Source organism: Lissotriton vulgaris, chromosome 5 (assembly GCF_964263255.1).
Source record: "Lissotriton vulgaris chromosome 5, aLisVul1.2, whole genome shotgun sequence".
In the NCBI taxonomy this organism is placed as follows: domain Eukaryota; kingdom Metazoa; phylum Chordata; class Amphibia; order Caudata; family Salamandridae; genus Lissotriton; species Lissotriton vulgaris.
The window spans coordinates 1,739,083,909-1,739,108,151 of NC_141693.1; positions in this window are offsets into that span (position 1 = coordinate 1,739,083,909).

Sequence of the window (24,243 nt, forward strand, 5' to 3'; positions counted from 1 at the left end):
TATTAAAAAGTGTTCAATTCAAAAGAATTATTGCTGGAACGGGGAAATAGAGTTCCAACTCTTTTAGCAGTTTTTGTTGTTCAAAACTGAAGGCCGAATTCAGAGTTCATGGGAACGCTGTGTGTCGGAAAGCTTCTTCAAAGTTATTGTTTCTGTTCGGGTGAGAACATCATATCAGACAGGCTCTCAAAGAATTGGTCTACAAAATCAGGTGACAGTTCAACCAAATTCGATAGTGCTGTAACTTGGCAGGTGTGAGAATGATTGCTGTCATCATAGTCGGGATCAGCAATGCTCACAGAAGGTCGTACCTGGGTGATGTTGCTTTTGTCACTCGCTCCACTGTTACCACCTAGTCGTAGCACAGGAGTCTCAACGAATGCCGTCATCAGGATTGGTAGCCGCTGGGGACAACACAATCCGTGAGCCGTTATTGGACCGAGCAAAGTATCGACGTCCATTGGTACTGCTGATGGAAGTGAAAGACAGATGTCCAACACGCACTCATCTCCGCATAGCATACATCGAAGTACCGGTAAGATACAGTTCTGCCATATAGGTCTGAATGAAAGGAACCAGGTCATGTTTAGATCTCTCAGCCTGTCCAATCCAAGGACGTTAGTTATCCTGTCCCGGTAGCGCATTGCTAGGATTGTCTCTTCCATTCCCATGGGAGCTATGTCTGAGCTTTGGCTTGCCATAACGAAGCAGGACGGTCAAAAATAAAATCCCTGCTACAAGTCCCAAAAATAAGGGTATGCCGCCAAAAACAGAGTGGACAAAATTAGGAACGATTCCCAAAATTGCTTGAAAAGGTGTTAGCAGTCCCGTAAAAATCGTCTTAAATATGCCTGGGATGCCTGTGGCACTAGACATGTTAAGGAGTTGGCTAAGCATTTCTACGAAATGCACGGGGCACTTTGTTGATAAAAGTTCATGAACTTCCGTAGCTGTCCTTGCAACTAGAAGATCATACGTCTCTTTTGATGACGTTATGGGCACTGTTGTCTGCAAAAGCACAGACTTCATTTTGCTTAAAGTATCAATTCGTATAGAATAGAGATTCAGATGAGGCCAGATGGGAGTCACTGTGTCTGCAGGCCCGCTCGGAAACAATGCCTGCATACAGCATTTGACCATGGATGTTACACTTACTAGATAACTTTTCCCTGGCACTAGGCCACAACATCTGTGATCCGTTCTAAGAATGTAACTCCCGTTTGCAAGTTGCATAAAGAAGGGCTCTATCTGAGTTGCAGGTGTGACAAGCTGGTGGCATAAAAGGTTGTTAGAATTTCCATCACAAGCTCCGTGTAAATTAATACCCTGGCACAAAAGTATACCGCTTAGTGAATGTTTACAGTTTTCACCACTAAGAAATACATTTTTGTCGCTGTCACTATAGCAAGAATGTGTGTATGGTAATTTTCATTTTGATTTTACATATCCTTTACCCAATCGTTCATACTGGCCAGTAGGTATGTATTCAAGGCACTTTTAAATCGGAAAGTTGTTATAATTCTGTGTATTATCCATTCAATGACAGGACTCTCTGACATTGTCAATGGTAATCTCTCAAGTTTTTCGATGCTCAGGATTGTATAGTCTGCTCCTTTCTGTGCCAAACTGATTTGTTTATCAGTAAGGTTAAAAATGGAAAATAATGACGTTGTGTTTATTAAACGCCAAGGCACATAGCCTGAACAAAGATTTTGCAGCGTCCAGCCTAATTGTATAATAGAACGTAATTGTGACTGGCCATGTTGTAACATTAGCAAGTCTCTGTCTATCACATCAAAGGCAGAGGATACAATATTGTCCAACGAATATATTCTGGAAGACAGAGTCATTAACCCATTGTCCACTACAGAAAGTGATTTTTCCAAATTAATACGATCAATTTCTCGTATTTTTTCAGCTGTTTCAATTTGTGTGACTTTCCAAGCCTCGTTGTACGCAGCATAGATACTGGTCGCTATGAAATGCTTTTGGCGCTGTTTGCGTGGTCCAAGAATGAAATCGCGCAAATCAGCACCATCTTTTAGTAAAGACAAGTGTTGCTTAATTTCAGCCAGTGTGGAGGTTCCTAGCCATTCAAGGCAGAGTTTCCCTACACTGTATGTTGTTACTATCCCTGGATGTTGTCTCTGGGAGTATCTAGGGTCTTGTCTGGTCATTTTTAACCCCTGTGTTTTGTTCAGGAATCTATCTTGACAGCTATTTGTGTCAGTAGGCCAGATTAACCACTTTTTCCAATCAGGATGTGTTCTGTTAAAATGTAAAATTTGTGACACGTCTATCTCAATATCTGTTGTTGCATTCTCAGGTATTGGCTTTGGAATAGACGGTTTGTTTAGATCTTTGATCTTAGCTAGGCCAAGACAGGATGTTTGGTGTATTGTGTCATTTAAAAACATCATTTGTTCTTGTATCATGCAGGTTCTGAATAGTGCTTCAAGGCCTTGTACCTGCCAATCTTTTGTACCCCAAATTGTTTTTGTTTCAATGTTATTTTTCCAATAATCAAACCCAAATGTCATCATTTTGTCATAAAATGCTTCTGAATATATCAATTTAGAATTTGTCAGCATTGTTTTCATTCCTGTTTTATCTAACAGTTTGTAATAAAACGTTTCTGCATCACTGGTGTTAAACCCTGAGAAGTATTTGAATTTCTCAAAAAATGCTTTAGAACTGCTTTTAGGTGGTGTAGCACAATGTTCCCATTGATTATACTAAAAAACATTTCTAGGCTGTGCAGATTTATGCAAATAATGATCACCATAGTGTGTGTAGCAGAATGTTTGCTCATAACTAGACGAACCTTGTAAATATTCATGTTCTGTGAATCTAGCTGACATTACTAAATCAGACTTCATGTCATTAATACTGTTAAAGTCCCAATCATCAGAGAATGTGCTAGGTTTTACAAAGTCACTTAAGGAAACCTTCAGTTGATGAGGATACTTCAGGATCTCGACCGGACCATAGATCTCATAGTCAGTTTTCTCCCATACTACCCCACCAGGTATTGGAATTGCTGTGACATTTACTGTGACAGTTCTCTTTTCTTCACGTGGGATGATCTGTGTGGTTTCAGGACTAGGTTGATGTTCTGACTTGCTGTGTCCATTGTACTATATTTTCCCTCAATGAATTTTCCCAAACAAAGTACCATGATGAGCCAAAGCAGGAGGAAAAATACACCTAGACCGAACCAGAACTCTAGCCAAGGGGAAATAAGGTAGATTTCCTTCAGTTGATGAAAGAGTTCCATTGCTTTTTCTTTAAAAGTCATTTTTGTTTCTGGCATCACTTCGGGGTCGTTTTGATCTTCAGAGAAGTTGTCGAAGTTGATGAAATAACCAGAGGCAGTTCTGTCAATTGATGGGATTGTTCTTTCAATCTGTCTCTCGGTAGCATTTTCTGATGCCACATTATTGTAGACTGGTGTTTCTTGACGAACTGTTTCAATCTGTGTCTCAAGAGGCACGAGTTCCATGGCATTATTGCATAGTCCTTCTCTGTGCACTGCAGGCTGATCGAATGTGATGAGTCTTTCAGTTTGAACCTCTTGGATTGTTGCAAGTTTGGGTATTCTGTTGTTTCTTGGGAGTCCACTGGGCCTACTGTTGATTATAGGCCACATGGTTGTGGTTTTACCAGGTCGATAGACCCGACTCTGTTCTCCTTTTTACCAGCAAGGGGCGGTAGTACTACTGATCTTGTTCCGGTGACTGCCAAGACAGGTACTGCTTTTCTGTAAGAAGGCCCAAATTCCTTCTTCACCGCAATTGTTTCTCTGACTAGATCCCCAATCTTTGGAATCCAGACAGGCCTTGCTGGGGCTGTTGCTTGTGGTGCCTCGTCAGTGGTAGATGGCTGTTGCTTTAACTTTATGTTGCTTAAGGATTTTCTTGTTTCATTCAGTTCCTGTAAAACAGCCAAACGATCTTTGATGTCAAAGTCTGTTGTTTTTTCTTGTACCACTGACATCTGACTATCCAGGTCATGAATGTTCATTCTAATTCCGAACAATAGTTCGTATGGGCTGAAACCTTTTAGAGAATTTCTTGGCAAGTTATTAAGACTGGACTGGACACTTATTAAATGTTTGACCCACCCAGCGCCTGAACCTAATACCTTCGCTGTTATAGATCGCTTTATGTCCCTGTTTTTTCTTTCAACCACACTATTCCCTTCGGGGTGCGACGGACAAGAATACCGCAACCCAATTCCCATGCTGGCCATGGCCTCCTTATAAGCTCGAGAGCTGAAAGCAGGACCCTGGTCAGAATGGAACGTGGTAATTGCGTATGTGCCGATATAGACTCGCAGATCTTTTATAACCGTTCTAGCGTCAGCCGAGCGCTGGAGGCCTCATTTTTTAAGTGTGTTTAGTCTTAACGATGTACAATGGGACGCGCTTCTCTTCTTTGATTGCGCAGATAGACTGCCTTATGCTGTCTAGCAGGGTTCCTGAAACTACACTGGCCTGTTCATTACTGCGATCTCTGTTGCAGTTTTCACAATTTTGAGCAAAACATTGAATATCTATGCTCATTCCTGGCCACCAGTACTCTGATTGTAATACTTTCAGAGAATCCTTAACTGTTTGGTGTCTCAGACCCAATCCCATGTGTGCTTCCAGTAAGAGGAAGCCCCTCCTGCTCCTGTTTGGAATTACTCTGTCACCACTCCAGGGATTCGAGCAAAAGGAACGGAGTTTGCATCGATTACGTATGCATAATTGAGTGGATAGTTCACGGGCAGTGCTGCACAGTCGCCTTTTACGGTCGTTTTTACTGCCAGCATGGTTTCCCCGTCTATGTATTTTTCTGTACGCTTTTTTGTGGCTACGGAAGCCGGTTTAGTTGCTTCCGCTGTGGCTGTATTAGCCAATGAATTCCCTGCAACGTGAACGCCATCACGTTGAAGACTCTGTGCGTGAATCACGTGAGTCTTTTGTAGTTCTTTGTGTAAAAGAGCTACCTGTTTCGAGAGCAATTTATGCTTTATTGTGGCACCTGTGTCATCTTTGTAATCGTTTTCAATCCAGCTCTGCAGCTTATTGTTGTAAGAGTTGACGCAAAAATGAGAATCACACACAATAAGTGTCGGGAATTCACGTTCTGCATTTTCGAGCGCCATCTTCAAACATCTGATTTCAGTTCTCTGAACCGAACAGTTTCTTACAGATTCATTTTTTGTTACTTTCGGTCTGAATGTACCGCACCGCCAACGACCTTTAATAATCGCAAAGGCTGCATCGTAGGATTTGCTCTCTACGTTGAAATGCTGTACAAATCTATCTGTATAGATTATACAGGCGTATTGTGGGAGAGGCAGAAGTTCGATTGGCAGAGGATATTCTTCTTCATATTCTAAATCATTCAGTTCTTCAAATTGCGGAGCAAAATAGTATCTCACATCTTCTGCTCCTAGAGAATCTACACACTGTATCCATTTCGGATCCAGTGACACTGTAGGCAGGTTTACTGGGCTGGATAGCGCCTCGAAGGCGGATTCCGCTGTGAGGATATTAATCCGTTTACCATGTGCTTGTTCTCGTTCATTTGCTAATGCGATTTGCACTGCTTTCACAGTTCTTTCTGTGAGACTGAATGTTTTTTCTGCTTGTGTGTACAAGTGAGATTTAATTGAAATTGGTACCTTTTCTCCCTCATTAGAGGTTAGGTACGTGAATCCGCATCTTCCTGGGATGACTTGGATTACAAGATCGCGTGTGATGTCACGTGTATCTAATTTTGTTTTAGCTAACATGTCTGTTTGCAGTGATCTCAAAATTTCTGTGTGTTTTTTAGTCCAATTGATTTGTTTAAAATCAGGTTTAATTAGTTCGTAAAGAGGTTTAACCCTCTCTGCGTAATTTAGGATGTAAGTTCTTCCGAAATTCAGAAAACCTAGTATGGATTGTAAATTCTTCAGCGTTTTTGGAGCTTGGAGTACAGCGCACTTCTCTAAGAAGTTGTCCGCTAGGCTTTTCCCTTCACTTGATAACTTGTACCCTAAGAATGGTACTGTCAGATGGGCAATTCGAGACTTTTTAAAGTTGAATTTGTAACCCTCTGCTGCGAACCCAAGTATAATGGTGTTCACTCTTTTTAAGTGAGTATCCAAGTCGTCGTCTGTGAGATAGATATCATCTACCTAAGATAATGCCTCATCATCATAGATTTGTAGTAACTCTGTTACCCTAGCTGAGAATAGTCCTGGGCTGTTCTTGAACCCCTGTGGGAGTCGACAGAATTTTTTCTGCGACCCAAATGCTGAGAAAGCGGTCAAATATCTGCTTTCTGGTGCAATGTTTTGACAGAAGAAACCATTAGATATGTCTAATGTCGTTTTATATTTTTTCCTAACTATGTTATTCATTAGGGCTGCACTATGCGAGTTTTGTACTGCAAATGTTTTACAACATGTATTAAGGTGTCTGTAGTCCAAAACTAGACAATATGAATTGTCTGGCTTGGAGACAGGAAACAAAGAATTGTTCATTTGAGAGGTGCATGTTTCAATCACCCCCTGGTATTCAAGTTGATCTAAGATCTCCCTGACTTGTTTTTTAGCTTCTTGCTTAATGGGATACTGCCGTTGGGCAGTTGGTTCACTTTTTAATTGGATTTTGTGAGGAGGTGAGTCCTCATCCCATCCTACATGATTTTTATATAATGCCGGAGCCTGGGCTACTGCCCATTTCCTTGCATAAGTATATTTTTTGTGAATCGGAATGTGATTCGAGAAGGCAGGCATAATCACTTCTTCGCCACGAGGGCACTCCCTGACAAACTCTGGGGGCCAATCTTTTTCAGCTAACAGAATATTGTAGCCTTTTGAGAGCTTATCCCAAAATAGACCTCTTATTTTCCTAGTCTTATCACCCTCTATACGCAATGTTATTTCGTATATTTTATGGGGCTCGCTAAGTCTGGTGTCGGCAGTTTCAACCTGAATGTATTCATTCGTGTCCACTGTCTCCAGATGACTCATCAGGATCTTGCGGGCTATACTGATTTCTGCTGCACTGTCCAACATTGTCAATGCCCACTCCCCGTTTTTCAACTGTGTCCTCAGTATTCTCGGCATGGTTGATTACTCTAATACTGGCTACCTTCTTTTTTGGAAATTGAGATTTTTTACTCTGAGCAGGTTCCTTGTCTTTGGACTTGGTGTGCTCTCCTGGGTCTGACCGTCCTCTTCTTTCCGATTTCTGCGAAAAAGATCGAGAGGGACGTGTATCAGTACTTTGATATCTATCAGGTTTTTTCAGATTATCCCTATTTCTAAGGTTATATCTTTTCTCAGAGGGCTCCCTCTGGGGAGACTGGTGTTCTCGAGTCGGGGTTCTTTCCCTCCGTCGAGGAGACCTTCCTCTGGACTGGAAAACTTTTTCCTTGGGAGTGGATTGTTTATTTCCATCCCAGCTCTTTTAAGGAGTGTTTGAATTATTTTTAGTAAATAATTTTTGCGGATTTTCGAGCAGTTGGGGCTTTACTGGTTTCCCACCCAAGCTGTCTCTACCTAATTCTTCATAGCATTACTCTATGATTCTGGCAAGCTCAACTGGCTGCTCTGTTATATCTGTTTCCTTCAACTTCTGGCGGATCGCCACAGATGCTGCTTCTCCCTTTATGTTGGCTAATAATATAGCCGAGACCTGCTTGAAGTCTTTCAGTAATTTCATACCTAGATTTAAAGCTGGCTCTGTACCGTATTCATTTTGAATCTGTTTTAGCACTTCTGGTATTACCGCCATAGACGGAACACTGTGTGTTTTTGTGTAAATGGAAGCAAAGACTGTACCCCAAGTGTCGCACTCCTCCACGTGTGGTGCGATTCCCATAGGAAGGCAGATTGTCAAGATTCTGTGTTTCTCTATAGGGGTAGTATCAGGAAATACTGCCTCTATTTGAGTGATTTTCTGTGCTAACCAGAAAGGAATTTGTTCCCGTTTTACGGGTGTTTTACCAAGACATGACTGTATGTTCTGTGGTGTGATTTTACTAGTGTTCCCCTGATGAGGGGTCAGCTGTGGTACATTAACAGCTGGTTGGACTGTTGCAGTCCGCATTACATATTGGACTAATTGCCTATGTAATTTAATTAGTGTTTTTAGCTGTACTAACAGCTCTTCTTTAGACATTTTTGCATTGTCAGGATGTGGTGTGTAGCCGGCTAGAACCGGCCACGTTGCTCCTGTTCTACCTAGTGGACCGAGCCTGGTAATGTGATCATTATGTTTTAGGGCGCCATTAAACCAGAGCAGGTGCTCTTGGAATTTTAGTGGGATTTCAGTCTCCTCGAAAGGAGCGTACTCTTCCGGAGGTTCCTCTATTTTGCAATAGTGAAACTCTTTTGTTCTAGCGTTTGCCGCTGGAAAGTTTATCCATGAATAGAATACCTCTGTCTGCCGATATCCGTGAGCCTCTATCACGAAAATTACTGTACCACCTTTAGGTGTCAGTCCGTTTTCTATAAGTTTTAACGTTATAGATTTTCCTAAATGTGCCGGGATGTTAATTGCATCCGGGTCTGTGTGTTCGGGACCTTGCTGAGTCGCATCTACTGCGCCCCCAGTGGTTCCGTTTTCTCCTGGCATTGTATAAATGCAAGGTTTGCAGAGTAGGTCTCCAAGGAGACAAAGATTAGGTGCACAATATTTTGGAACACTGTATCCTTCAACGTTGAATAAACCAGAGCTTTACATAGGAATCTCTTCCTACTGAGTTCGGGCGGATTTTAACCTTTCACCCACTCCAGACGTCTATTGGAGTATTTACGGGAGAAAGGGGTCTGTGTGAAATATGCACGACTGAGTTACTCTAAAGTCTTGCGTTAGTTTATCGCCTTACCAAATGTTGGGCGCCATGTAGCGTAGTTCCTAGTTTCCCACTAGGCCCTGCGCATTGGAATAACATAAACAGTAGTATCGACGTAGAAGTGCGGATCTTCCAGGCCTCTACTGACTATGCTAAACTTAATTGGGTTTGTTACCAACTAGCTCAGAGGTCACTGGAAACTTTCTTGACTGAAATAGGAAGTGATCAGCTTCCCTGGCACAGACAAGAAGGGATTCAGTTTTCCAACAACCGTGCAACATGACAACTTTGCTCCTCAGATCAAGAGTCAATCTCTAGGGTCGTGTGAAACAATAGACAGTTATTTTACTCAGTCAGGTTGGTACAGTTTACTTTCACAATATGTAGAGAATAGAGAGACGGGCGTTTGTCAATAAAGGGTTAACATTTATTGAACAGTCTTTCTTCTCGTACAAGAGAAATGTATTGCCACAATTGCAAGACTTGTTATTATAAAAAGTACGTACAGTAAGATAAGTATTGCGAAATAATACTGTAAAAGCATTAGTATGGTTTCTTAGCCATACAATGGTTTAAAAGTAATAAAACATATATACATTCATATATACATTAGGCTAAAATACTCAACTGGTGCTTCTAACTACGCCTACCCCAGTGTACCTGACCTAAGCCTAATACTTGGGAGGGGAGTAAGTAAGTAGCTTTAAGTTAAGTTGGTTTTGCCAAGGTTTGCTTCAAGAATTCTCACTAAGGGTTTAGTCAACACCATACCTCTGAATAGAATGATGGAGGTCTGGTATCTCCTTCAGGGAAACTTGGTATCCCTGTCACCCGCGAGGGTAGACCAGAAACGCTGGAGCTGGATTTCTCTGCAGGAGAAAGACAGCGTCTCTCTTCAGCGCGTCGAGGAGGAGGAGGGGGGGGACAGCGTCCGCGGGCAGCTGGCATCTGCTGTGCTCTTCGCAGAGGGACGGCTGTTCAGCTCTTAAGTTCACCACACCATCGTTCGCGCTTTAGCAGCGATAATGGTATCAGTAGCTTCACCAACAGCAACGAGACAGCAGCAGCATCAGCGTACTGCAGACAGCGTTTGCTTAAGGCAACGTTGGTAATATTTATACCGGACAGGTGCCTGGTTTGACGTAAGTTTGCTGGACATAAGACGTCAATAAAGATGTCACTAGGAAGTGATCGCTATCAGTTGCTCATTAGAGTTCCATTACTAATCAAAACACAGCAAGCGGGGATTTCCAGGTTTGCTGAGTTTTTATCTTGTTGAAGAACTCGGAGTGTTAATCTAGGAATCTCAGATAGTGACTTCTGCTCTGTCATTGCACTAATTGGTTGCAAAGGAAGTGGCAGAGAAAACTATTCTGGAATGTGGCTCTGTTCGTGCGAGGCCAGAGATGACTTTCTGAATATTGTACTTGAACGGTTATGCCAATATAGGGAATAAATGGATTTATAGCCGAATAGGGGCATAAGGTCACAGTATCGATCAGGATCCTAGATAAGCACGCAACAAAGCTACCTGTAGCATGGGATTCCACTGCAAAAGATTCTGAATGCTCCTGCAATGTGAAAATACCTGGACCAAAAATGCAAGAGGAGTTCGTATCCTTTTATGAGAGAGCAGGGAGTGTCTTCTTTCGGGTTCTTTCTGTCATCCTGTGAGGCCTGTGATGATGAATGGATGAAGACGAAATGTAGTGAACAGTCACTTCAAAGAGTCAATGATGCAGGAAGACTTTAATTATGGCTCTAAGTTTTTATTGTCGTTCTATTAAAATATTTCGATCTAATTTTATCCATATTCATTTTTACTCACTTATTGGTATTTATCCACATTTTGTGTTCTGTCAAAAACAGAGGTGGCAACAAATTTGCAATTTGTATTTGTAATTCATGCTCATATGGCTATTGCAATCACTGAATTCAAAAAGGCAAAAGACAAGGTTTGATAAAATGAAATAGATTTGCTTGCAGCATTTCCCGCATACAACTGGAGGATATTAAACCAAAAGGATAGAAGGGATGGTCAATTGTTAGTATAGATTTTCTTGTGTTTTAGGAACTTTGTGTTTCTACTGAAGCGGTTATCCTATCAGTCGTGCATACCATGAGAGAAGAAGCTGACAAGGGCAACATCCAGCAGCTGGTACTCCTGACCTCTCTGTGGCTTTCGACAGTCAACCATGAACTCCTGATCAGCCTAGTTGGAGCTGCAGGACTTGATTGGATCGACTTCTTCTTGACGGACAGCCATCAGTTGGTCCGCCTACATCCCTTCTGCTCTTCTAAGGCACAACTTACCTGTGGAATACTCCAGGGGTCCTCTTTGCCGCCACACCTTTTTAATCTGTACATTTACCCCTTATACATTCCTTGAAAAAGATGAAGGTTAAAATCTACAATTACGCAGACGATATGCAATTGCTGTTGGCAACTCACCCGAATCCAAAGTTGCCTTCCAAAATACAATACTATTTATCCGTGACTGGATGAATAGTATTCCGCTCAAACTAAACTCTGACAAGACAGAAATCATCCTAAGCAGCAACAAACAAGGCTTGTGGAATCCCACATTCTGGCCAGCGGCAATGGTCACCCTCCCCAGCCTAAGAGCTCAGTGAAGAGCCTTGGAGTTCTCATCGACAATTTTTTTTCCATTAGACCCCATGACCCCAACCATTATATTGTGTTATTTTTTGCAGTTGCGCACAATCAGATAGATAGGTGAATTTCTTACCTTTGAAACTCTAATCCAGGTTGTTATCACATTAGTCATCTTGAGGATAGACTATGCAAATTCGCTTTACCTGGTTCTTCCCTTGGTCCTCAACTATAGATTACAACTGGCACAAAATCAGGCAGCCAGGCTGATCTGCCAAAAACCTAGAACATGCGACATCACCCCATTGATGACGAAACTCTACTTGCTGCTGGTAAAACAGCGCACTGTATTCAAGACTGGCGCCATCATTTTTAAACCCCTGCATGGCAGCAGCCCAGCTTTTATCTCTGCCCACCCGCAATTGAGATCCACCTAACCTGAAACTTCTTCCTATTCTCTTTTTTTAAAAGAAGAACCCTGTGGCTCCAGATTCTCTGAACTCGCCCCCCCCCCCTCCCGCCCCCATATTTGGAACTCCCTGCATTTAGAAATTAGGATGATCCCCTGTTACCCAAGATTTAGTCAGCTTTTAACAACTTGGCTTTTCAAACAAGCATATGAGTGAAACTGAGCAGTGTGCACTGTTTTTGTTATTCTAGCGCCAAGAAGCAGATTGGTGTATATGCACTCTATAAATGCTTATAACATAACATTGCTTTGTGTCTAGGGAGGAGCTTTATATTCTCCATTGGGTTTATAATTTTCCAGTTTTTCAGTATTTGGTTCGATTGTAGACCTGATCCAGTTGCAGGACTAGGGACATGATTTTGAGACCTATTCGTAAAGTAAGTTTGGATTATGTATAGTAGTTCTCCTTTACGTACTTCCCTGTTTGAATTGCTCCTAAAACATCTAAAATTGAAATAAACAGAAATATTCAGGGTGTATTCATAAACATTTTAGTACTAATCAAAAGAACCGTGCCCTATTTGCATTGCTACAAATATGGGCCAATCGTGAACGCATATGAGAGAATGTAAAAATAATACAGGGTCAGTGACCCTGTTTTGATATGCTGTGCCTATTCGTAAAGAATGCTGTAAAAAAGGCACCTTTTTGTCATCCAAAGAAAATTCTAGGAAATTCGCACACAGAATTCATGTCCGTATATTATTTTGTTTACAAAGATTGGCCTTAAGTAAGGATTATTGTGTGTCTATCTAACTGCTTCAAGCTCTTGACATTGCAACCAGCTGTGTAGGAATAGATCTAATGTATGCATAGCGCAATGGCAGATCCAAACTGCACTCGTATATTTATGCATTTAACACTTCAAAGTACACTCCACTCACAATTAGGTTTAACACTGCAAACCGCCATATAGAAACATCCTCCTGTAAACATTCGCATTGTAGTAAAAACTCGAGCAGCTCTTTATGGAAATCTCTCTTTTTTTAACCATTTGTATTGCATTTACACAGTAACATCATTCGATGCAACACATTGACACAGTAAATTGACAGTATTAGGAAAAGTATCAAGCAAACAGGGTTGTTTTGGCCTCATACAGAGTCAGAGGAAGCCTTGGTTCTTATCTTGAACTTACATAACTAACCAACAGTGTGAGAACATGTGGCAATAATACATCTGTTCAGGACATAAATAAACAGAAGCTAGAGTCCTTTCCAGTCCAGATCTACAACAATTCCGTTTGGGGTTTTATCATGGTATCCGCAGTGTGGCAAAATCATCAGACTATTTCACTGTATCACCAAGGCTTGAGGCAAAAAGACATCAGCTTGTGAGGGGGAGGCAGTCAAGGTAAACTACAACATAGAGAGACCATAGGGTCACACAGGCACGGGGCCATCTACGTCATTAAGCTGGAGACCAACGGGCCATGGTCTTCCAGGCACTTAAGGAAATGCATTTATTGTTAATTTGAGTAATAGCATTATTCTGATTGACCCTCGCTATAAGTTTGTTAGGGGCATATTATCAAGGATGGCATTAAATTTATCGCAGTCCAATAGAAGCCCATGATCACACCAGAACATGGACTTCTATTGGAATTCTCCAGGTTATATTATCAAGCCCATTATCGCCGCTTTAGCAGCAGTTTTCTGCCGCTAAACCGGCGAAAATTTTCAACGCCGTTCTTTATGATATGTCCCCTAGCTCGCTAAGAACTTCCCAGTCTGCTGCTATAGGGCACTTCCGGAGTCCACAAGCTTCTTCTCGCCTGAGAGCCACTGGCGCCGCTTGTCCCCACCTAAGCTTCGCCCAGCACCAGTGAGCTTTGTTGGGTTCTGTCTGGGCTTTCCAATACATGCCTATGAGTCTATGTGTAATCAATAATGCCAAATCAATTAATCTATCTGTAGCCTTAGACGCTTTCAGTCGTTTCGTTTGAATAGTCCTAGCAAGGAGTCCTCTAAGGTACACACCCCAGGAGGACCAGTCATTTCTGTTAGTGCTGCAGAAACTACTTCTCACAGTGCCACGGCAGCTAGGCATCTCCAAAACATGTGCCCCATATTATCCCCTAGCTGTTGACATCTGGGCATTCAGAGGGGGACCGAAACGTACAATGAAGTGTTGCTGGAGTAAGGTAAGACCTGTGGAAAATATTATGCAGAACATATGTGACACTTTCCTGAGATAGTGGAGCATTCACTCACATTTTTTTTGTGTTTGGTCTCCTTCCACATCACTTTCACAGCATCTGCGGGTCGCTGTATGTGGATCATGTGTGGTATATGTTAGAGCATGAACAAACCTGGTGATGAGCTTGCTTTCGCTGCCCATTATATATAGTGTTTGTATGAAAGGGTGGTGGTCGTTAAATGTCCGTGATGCCCCACAAGTCCTCCAGCGCAGCCAGCAAACTGAGATAGGGTAAAAAATGGCCTTCCGGGAGGCCATACTCTTTGTATAATATTTATGGCAATCTCACCTTTTTTCATTACAGGTCCTCATGTTGTTAATCTGCATAAATGTTGGCCTGGCAGTTTGACTAGCATTGTCTAGAGCCAATCAAAAGAAGACCTACTTTCCTGTATTTTTCCATTTTAAAAATGAATGTAATAGTGAATGTCATTGCTTTCCATATACACATATGTAAAAATTGGTAAAAACTGAAAATAGGAATCTCAACTGTAGTCCTTGTTACTGGAGCTGTATTGCCATTGAGTGGCCCAGCAGGGAAGATGGGAGACTATTTCTCATAAGGAGATTGATTTTCATATGTTTTATTACTGTGGGTTAAAAAAGGGCACCTCTTTTAATATATATATTTAATATATATATATATATATATATATATATATATATATATATATATATATATATACTACTATAATAAAGGAGAAACTTGCAGGCTTTGAGGCAAGTAAACGCAAGAACCACTGCGCCAATCTACACACCCGATACACTGTAGAAATCGGCAGGGTGTGTAGATGGTTATAGGCTATATAAACTTTAAAAAAACACCTTATTTAAAAAAATTAATTAAAAAAAAGTAGTCCCCCCCCCAAAGTAGCGCCGGCCGCGATGTGCGTGCTCACGTCGAGGAGCGGCGTCAGAGCGGCGTCAGAGGACCGGCGGACATGGCGCGGCGGAGGAGCGGTCACGTGAGCTGCAGCGGACAGGCCAGCGGCGGTGAGAGACCAGCGGAGAGGCGGACATGGCGCGGGGGAGGAGCGGCGGCGGACAGGCGGTGAGGAGCAGAGCGGCGAGGACCTGCACTCAGGAGCGGAGAATGAGGTAAGCAGGCGGGTGTCGGCCCAGGCGGGGGACGGGGAGTTACTAAAGGCAATTTCGGGGCAGGCGGGGGCCGGGGCAGGAGGGGGACGGGGACTAACACCTCCAGGCGAGGGTCAGGCCAGGCGGCAGGCGGGGGACGGGGCGGGCGGGGGCACGGGCTGCTGGGCAATGTCGGGGCAGGCGGGGGTAGGGGGAAGCCTGAAAGCACCCGGAGAAGGTCGGGGCGGGCTGCTAGTATATATGTATTTGTTTTTTGTGTGTGAGAAATTAGGATTCAGTTGCAGTGCCCGCCCCTTCCACTTTTCCCTGGCCTGTTCAGGTTCCCAGTACCAGTGTTCTTTCCCTAAAACGGATCCACAATTGGCCCTTCAGGACCCCTGTAAATTCCTAGTAAGAGTTAATAGGTATCTAGGGCATTGGGACTGAAGAGGGTCCCCTAGAGATCCCTCACCTGGGAAATGCAGACTGCCACTGCAGCATGCATGGCCTGGTGCAGACGAAACATCAAAGTTGACATGGCATACTGCCTGTATGCCATGCCAACTAGCAGTCTAGCACCGCCCAAGATAAAGGTAAGCCACTCCTCTGGCAGGCCTTATCAGCCCTAAGGCAGGGTGCACTATATCGCAGGTGTAGCCATATCTACATGAGCAGATATGCTCCTACAGTATTGTGACCTATTCCGAATTATTGTAGGTGCCAGGGGAGCCATAGAGCGTACGTCGGCTGGGAACTTGACAACTCGAGTTCCACAGCATCATGTGGCTTCTCTGAAACCTGCAGTGTTTAGTACCAAACAACTCCTTGTAATAAATCCAGACTAATTCCAGTGTGAGCTTTATTAAACCATGTACTCAGAGGAAATCTCAGAGGTGCCCCCTGAAAACTTACCAGCCCTGGTGTGGCATTGACTGGCTTTAGGCAGCCTACTACACACAGACATGTTTCTGGACCCCTCAGTGGAGAGCCTCTCCTCTCTGGGACCAGACACAATGCACATCCTGGGCATAGGTGTCACACCTCCTACCCCAGGATGGGCCAGTGCTTAAAGGGGAAGCTTCAAAGGCCTACTGCCTTTGTAATGTGACCCAAAGCCTCTGCTGCTAGCAGCAGATGGCAGCCCACGGTTTACTCCCCCACTTTGGGCAGGAAAACCGGTGGTAAAACCTAGAAGAATAGGAGGTGTGACCACCTCTGTCAACTTCACTTCGCAGGTGAGGGAGGCGAGGTGAGGCACATATTTCAGTCCCCACCATCTTGGAGATCGGGTGACCCCTCAAATCAGGGCTAGGTCTATCCCACAGGGAAGTGGCATAATTGAGGGAGTAGTCATCACAGGTAAAGTACCTATTGGCCCCACCTGCTACTCCCCTAAAATGCCCCTAAATTTAATATTTAGGTGGCTCCCCAGATCTGAAAACTAGACCTGGGATGACTTAAGAAGAAAGAAGACACCCCTGAAGATGAAACCTGAAGATGACGACTGCCTTGGCTCAGCCTTACCAGTCTATCTCCAGCTTCGAAGAACCTGCGACCTGTCTTTCAGCCAGCAACCTCTGAAAACCCTGGAAGGATTGCTGCCTTCGAAAAAGACTCTAATCTCCCAAGGACATCAGCTCTGACAGAGGAACAGACTCCAGAAGAATCCGACTACAGGGACCTCGAAGTCTGACCTCAAGCCCAGTGTTGAGTAACCTCTTTTGAAGCCGACAACGGCTCCTGCAGTGTGAATCCAGAGGCTCCCCCTGACCACGACCGGCTACGGTAAGAAGAATCCGACATCGAAAGGCACTCCTGCACCTGAAGCCCCTAGGCCGTGGTGAGCTGAACCGAAGGTGCCCCTACGAACTCCTACACCTCTACTTACCTCTGCTGTTGCTGGTCTCCCTTCTGCAACCTCCGGTGCAATGCCTGCAGCTTGTTTGTCAATAACAGAATCTGATTGAAGAGCATCAGACGCTGAAATTGCACCCTGCATCCGGCCTCCTGTGTGCCACTGGAGGTGTATGTTTGGTGCAGCTTTGTGGCCCCCGGTGCATAACCTAATCCCCAAAGTTTGGTTCCTGCAACAGGTTTACTTACCAGCAAGCAGTGTGGCTTCGAGCACTTCCAGTCTCAATTAAAAGGCCTTGGGCTGAACTCCAATGTTGACCTCTGCACTCGGCCGCCACTGTGCTGCTGATAGTGCAGTTTTGGTACTCATCTGACCCTTGCCCCTTCCTGACCTTTGGTCCCAATGACTCCAACTGTAAATGTGATACTTACCTGTTTAACCAAGATATTTTTTTACCCATAGGATTCATTGACCTGTGCAGAAAGTGTCGACTTTTGAAATTAAAAAGTATTTATCTTTAAAAAATTTCCTAACTTATTACGAAGATCTTGGTCTTAAAATGAAATACAAACAAAGTATATTTTTCTAAAATTGGTGTGGATCTCCTTCTTGAGTCGTGTGTCCATTAGAGCACTTTGGGTTTTACATTGAGCCCTGTATACTTTTGGGGAACCTCTGAACTTTGTGCACGTTATAACCACCTAGTGGCAAACCATATACAGAGGCAGCTTCCTACAGTTTTCAACTTACATCCATCTATTTTCACCAGTTTGGCGTTACTGTATAGAAATAAGAAAAATACAGTCTCAAGCTGATGACATTACAGAGGTACCAAGGTCCCACTTTGTGAAACTTGAACACTCCACTATAAAGATTTCATCTTGTGCTGTTATGAATTCTCAACTAACAATGAAAATGTGATGTCTTGATATCCTCTGCAAGGCAGGGAAGTATGGCTCAGTGTAAAGCTGAAATCCGGATGTCAATAAGTAAGTGGGTGGCTCACTTTGTAAGTGCTTTAGTCGACATTCTGTTTTTGAGCAGGGGTTGCCCCATTGCCCTGCTTTACTCGCCTAAAGCTAACTTGGTGGAGGAACTGAAAGACTGAACAGAAACTGAGAGCTACTATCAAGTAGGAAGTGATAGGTGTGGGCAACTCAAGCTGTCTAAACCTCACTAATGGAGGGCTTGAAGCAGACTTCTGTTTAAAGTAAGCAAATGACTTCAGATTACCATTTCAGTGCTGTGCTTTAATTAAAGAATCATGTAATCGGGACATAATTTCCTGCACATTGCTTTCGTTTCACAACTCTCTGAATTCTGAAAACTGTAGTTCACCTCAATTTAACCAACTGAACTAAATTACAAGCTTATGACGGTTTGCAGAGGAAAAAGGCTAAAACCAAGTAAGGTGGCCATGATGATATGAGGTCATTTATTAAGCTTCTTTTAAAAGTATAAGAGGAGTTGAATCTGGTCAGAAGACTGGTGTGGATAGGTTTATTCGAGTTTGCCCCCTTTTGACTAAGATTCCAATGTGGCTTGCCGTGGCACCAATGTAATTTCCTCCATGAGCCCCATTTCTTCTAGGGTCTGGGTTCAGCAGTAGTACGCCTTCATTTCCTACCAAGGATTGGTTTGATTTCAAGATACTCCTAAACCTTGACACCTTGAAACATTAAGACCTGTTGTGGACAGAACCATCACATCAGTACTTGGGTCATTTTTGCCACTTGTTGGTTTTCAGGTCAATCAATCAATCAAAAAGGATTTGCTGCTTATCACCCGCAAGAGTATCCAGGCACTGGATGTTTCTGCTGCTGGGTGGGGTCAGTCGAACAGCCAGGTCTTAAGATCTTTTCTGAATTCCTGCAGGGAGGAGTAGGCCTGGAGGGGGAGGCCGTTCCAGATTGTGGTGGCTGGGTAGGAGATAGAGTGCCCTCCGCATTTGTTATGAGCGCCATGAAACCGTCTGGTGACCGAGCGCTGTACAAATAATTTTGACATAACATTTAACATAACAGTGTTTGCCGCTCTTGCTCCGGCAGATGCAGGGGGTCTGGTGAGGGAGATGGAGGCAGAGGCTGGTGGAAGTTCAAACAGTGGATGATGTAGGCTGGTCCCTGATTGTGCATTGCCTTGTAGGTGTGGTTTATCCAACATTCTCTTTATGCCAGGCACATATTTTATTTATTTATTTTATTTATTTATTTAGTTTATAGAGCGCGACAGATACCCAAAAAGGGCTTCCCGGCGCTAAACAGAAATTTGAACTAGAGGGACAGAAAGGGTTAGAATGGGAAACCAAAAACGCTCACTGATTAAAAAGCCAGGTTTTGATGGCCTTGCGAAAGTGTGGGTACCTATTTTCAAGACGAAGTGGTTGGGGAAGGGAATTCCAGAGCTTTGGGCCCAGGAAGGAAAAAGACCTGCCTCCCATCCTGGCCCGACGTATTTTAGGGACGCAGAAGAGACCTTGGGAGGCGGATCTCAAGTCTCGGGCAGGCATATAGGTATGCACAAGAGTCAGAAGGTATTTGGGAGCATTGCCCCACTTTATCCTGTGCATGAGGCTGAGAGTCTTAAACTTGACCCTGTTGTCGATTCTAAGCCACTGAAGTGCCTTTAAGTGACTGGACATACGGTCTCTCCTGTTACATTTACAGAGCAGCCTGGCTGCCGCATTCTGTACCAGCTGTAGACGCCTTGAGACTGTCTGGGATGCCCCCAAGTAGAGGACATTTCCGTAGTCCAGGCGGGAGGTAATTAATGCATTAACAACTGTCTTTTGGGTGTCTTCGGGGAGCATCCATATTATTTTTCTGAGCCATCTCAAGATCGTAAAGCAGGTGGCGGAGAGAACGTTCACCTGTGGCTCCATGGTTAGGTCTCTGTCGATGATGAAGCCCAGGTTGCGGACCTGGTGCGATGGAGTTGGCAGGGGGCCCATTTCAGGTGGCCAGTGACTGGAGTTCCAGAGGATCTGGTCGGGACCTACTATCAGAACCTCCGTTTTACTGCCATTGAGTTTGAGTATATTTTCGTTCATCCAGGATGAAATATTCCTGAGGCCGGTCTGGAGGCGTGAAGGGGTGTCTTGGTTCACATCAGATAGGGAGAATATGATTTGGGAGTCGTCAGCGTATGTGAACATGGTGAGGCCATCAGTTTCAGCAATCTGAGCCAACGGCGCTGCATAAAGGTTGAAAAGCAGGGGGCTTAATACTGATCCCTGTGGGACTCCATGTGGAGAAAAGTGGGTCTTGGATGCCGCATTGCTGGAGGAAATTTGGAATGTCCTGAGCGTCAGAAAGGATGCTATCCAATCTAATGCCTTTCCTCTTATGCCCAAGTTGGAGAGGGAAGCAAGCAGGGTGGTATGAGAGATGGTGTCGAACGCCGCGCTGAGGTCAAGAAGAATCAGTGCGGCAGAGTGACCCATGTCGACCAAATGTCGAAGATTTTCCACGACTCCAAGTAATGTGGTCTCCGTCGAAAAACCTGCGCGGAAGCCGGATTGGGTGGGGTGTAGAACATTGTTTGCCTCCGTGAACCTGGTGAGATGTTCATGAACGTGTTTTTCCAAAACTTTGGAGAGCGCGGGCAGGAGGGATATCGGGCGAAAATTTGCCAAGATCTTCGGGTCGGCCGTTGGTTTCTTAAGGAGGGGGGATACCATGGCATGTTTCCAAGGTGACGGAACCGTAGCTGTAGAGAGAGATAGGTTTAGAATGTGACATAACACGGCTAGGGAAGAGGTGTCTAAAAGTCTGAGTATGGAAATCGGGAGGGGGTCAGCTGGCGACCCAGATTTAACTTTCCTTAAGATGTTCTGTAGACCTTGGACGTCTATTTCGGCCAGGAGGTGAGTAATACGTGGGACGGGTGGGGTTGGGCCATGCTGACATCAGTATGAGGTCCAAGATTGTGCACGTATGTAGATTGAGTTTGCTTTTGTGTGGCTATATCTTGATGAATGTTTTCAATCTTAGAAGTAAAGTATATAGCCAATTCCTCACACTCGAGACTGTTAAGGGGGGGAGGTTTGGAAGAAGTGTTTGCACCTGCAAGGTCTTTTACCAAATTGAAAAGAATTTTCGATTTGTTTGCAGCTTCATCTATAGATTTGGTAACATAGTTAGATCTTGCCTTATTGCAGGCTTTATGATAGAGTTTAAGCTCGCTTTTGTAGTGTGATCTGGCATCTGAAGAGTAGTCCTCCCTCCACAGGCGTTCTAATCGTTTACATTTGGATTTGAAGGCTTTTAGGTGTTCGTTGTACCATGGAGCGGGGGGTAGTGAGAGGTAGTTTTTTTTTGAGCTAGGGGCAAGCAGACGTCTAGAGCATCTAGGAGACATGTATTAATGGTGGTGGCTGCCATTTCTATGTCCCCGGTGTTTAGCACTTCCACTGGAGCGGTCAGGTTTAGAGTGGACGTGAGGCGGTCAGTATCCAGATTTTTCCAGTTTCTTTTTAAGGACTTAATGGTCTTACTGGGAGAGCTAGCAGCTAAGTGGTCTCCCAGATGGAATTTGATTAAAAAATGGTCTGACCAATCTAGGGGCAAGGCCTGCTGGCACTGTAGCTGGGGAAGGCTGGAGAAAATGGGATCCAGAAGGTGACCCTTGTTGTGGGTGGGACCTGAATTCCATAAAATAAGATTCATGGCAGCAAGATCGTGAAGTAAATTTGTGGCTGGTTTGTTAGTGGGATCATCAAAATGAATGTTTAGATCTCCTAGAATGGATAGATGGTTATAATTCACTCTTACTGTAGATATCCAGCCCACTAGTTGAGTAGCCCAGGGCAGCGTAGGGCCGGGTGGGCGGTAAATAAGAAGGCCAGTAAAAGTGAAGGTCGGGTGAAGTTGGAGTTTAAAAAGAGCAACCTCGCTGGTAAGGAGAGTAACGGGCTCCAGGGTGCATTGCAGCGTTTTTCTAAAAATTACTGCGATCCCGCCTCCAGTACCGGAGGTTCGGACTTGGTGAATGATGGAATAATTGGACGGTAAGGCTTCGGCGATGTCGGGGCCAGAACTGGCGTGTAGCCACGTCTCAGTAAGAAAAAGGGCATCGAGGGAATTGTCGGATAGGAGGTCAAAGAGGTCTCTTTTATGTTTACAGAGTGATCTGCAGTTAAGACTACCGAGTAGCCAGGAGCTAGTTGTTTTATGTTCTTTGGATCTAGGCCGCTGGCCACATAATTGCGGGGTGTCGAGGTGGAAGTTGCAAGCACGACATGCGATACTGGATTCGCGATGGTTAGATAGTAAGTCGCAGTTCTGTTTTGCAGACGGGCGAAGGGACCGTCGACATAGTTAATCGACAGTTTGTCTCTTCATGACCCACAGCTACTCTGTGTCTTGCTAAGGTGTGGTTTAGCATCTTGAATTGGCACCTCTTGTGGATGGGGAGCCAGTGGTGTTTCCTGAGGTGTGGTGTGATGTGGGCCCATCGGGGGAGATCAAGGACGAATCTGGTGGCAGAGTTCTAAATGGTCCGTAGTCTCTTTAGCAGGGGTGAGGTGATTTCTACGTAGAGAGTGGTGCTGTAGTCCAGGCGGCTGGTGACGAGGACCTCGGTGATGGTCACCACTTGAATACTTTCTGGAGCATGCAGAGAGTGAGGAAACATGCTATGGATACTGCGTTGATCTGGTTTTTCCTGGAGAGTTTGCTGTCCATTGTGATGCCGAGGTTCCTGCCGTGCTCTATGGGGGAGGATCCCAGTTCTTTAGGCCATCATAAGTCATTCCAGAAGGATGTGTTGCTGACAGAGATGAGTGCCTCCATTTTGTCTGAGTTGAGTTTGAGGCTGTTGTTTTGTATCCAGAGGGCGATGCTGATCATGCACAGGTGGAAGTTCACATTGGTGGTGGAGGGGTCTACGGATGGAGAGAGGACAAGCTGGGTGTTGTCTGCATAAGATATTATGTTTAGTCCATGGATCCTGACAATATTGGCCAACGGAGTCATGTAGGCATTGAACCGCGTAGGTCTGAGAGAGGACCCTTTGGGGATGCCTTAGACGATGTTCTTGGGGTCTGGGGTGTAGGGTGGAAGGCGGACACTCTGGGTTATTTCAATTAGGAAGGATGCCAATTACTTGAGGGCATCCCGTTGAATCCTCATCTAGTATAGCCTTTTAAGAGGGTGTAGTGGGACATGGTGTCGATGGCTGCTGACAGGTTGAGGAGGATCAGGTCAGCAGTTATCCCAGGTCTAAGAGAATCCTGATGTCATCGGTGACTGCAATTAGGGTGGTTTCTGTGCTGTGGTTCGAGCAGAACCCAGTTTGGGATCCTCCTGGGAACACAGGAGGTTGTTGCTCTCTCTGTAGTTTGTGAGTGGGTGGTTAATGGCTTTTTCACGGATGTTGGCATAGAAAGGGAACAGAGAGATGGGCCGGTAGTTCTTGAGATCTTTCGGGTCTGAGAATAGTATTTGAGGAGTAGTTTGACATCCGTGTGTTTCCATTCCTCTGTGAAAGTGGAAGAGGTGATGGAAGAGTTGAAGATGGTGGTGAGTTCTTTGCTGATAGTATTGTTCCCCAAGTTGAACATGTTGTGATCTTGAGGTTTGGTTGGGAGTCTGAGAGGTGAAGGAGGCTGTGGGTGCTAGCATCAGGGGTTGGGTTCGATAGGTTCATTGATGATGGAAATCTTTTTGTGAAATAAGTCTCTTCGAGTGTCACAGAGATCTTGAGATAGATGACAATGTTTTCAGTTGCTACGGGGTTGGAGAACTTCTTGACAATGTTGAAGAGTTATTTGCTGTGATTAGAGCTGGATTCAAGGTGGGTGGCCAGTGCAATTTTTTTCGTGTCTTTCGGGTGCTGGGGGTAGTTGTTGAGTGCCAGCTTGAAGGTGGCCTGGTCGTTTGGCTCTTTGCTAGAGTGCGTTTGGTGGGTCTGCCTGGTTTGGTGGGCTTGATGGGGTGACCTTGCCGCCGCAATTGGTGATCCAAGCATTGAAATTTTTGGTAGCCTCTACGAGGTTGAAAGTGGTGTCCGGAAGGGAGGAGCTGAAGGTGTTGGTCCATTGGTTTTCGGATATCTTGCTCCACCACCTGTGGGTGGTGCTGGGCTGCTTTGTGGAGGTGGTGGGGGCTACTGTGATGGTGAGTTGGACGATTGAGTTGTCCGAACAGGTGAGTTCGGTATCATGGTTGTACCTGACTCTGTAAAGATGG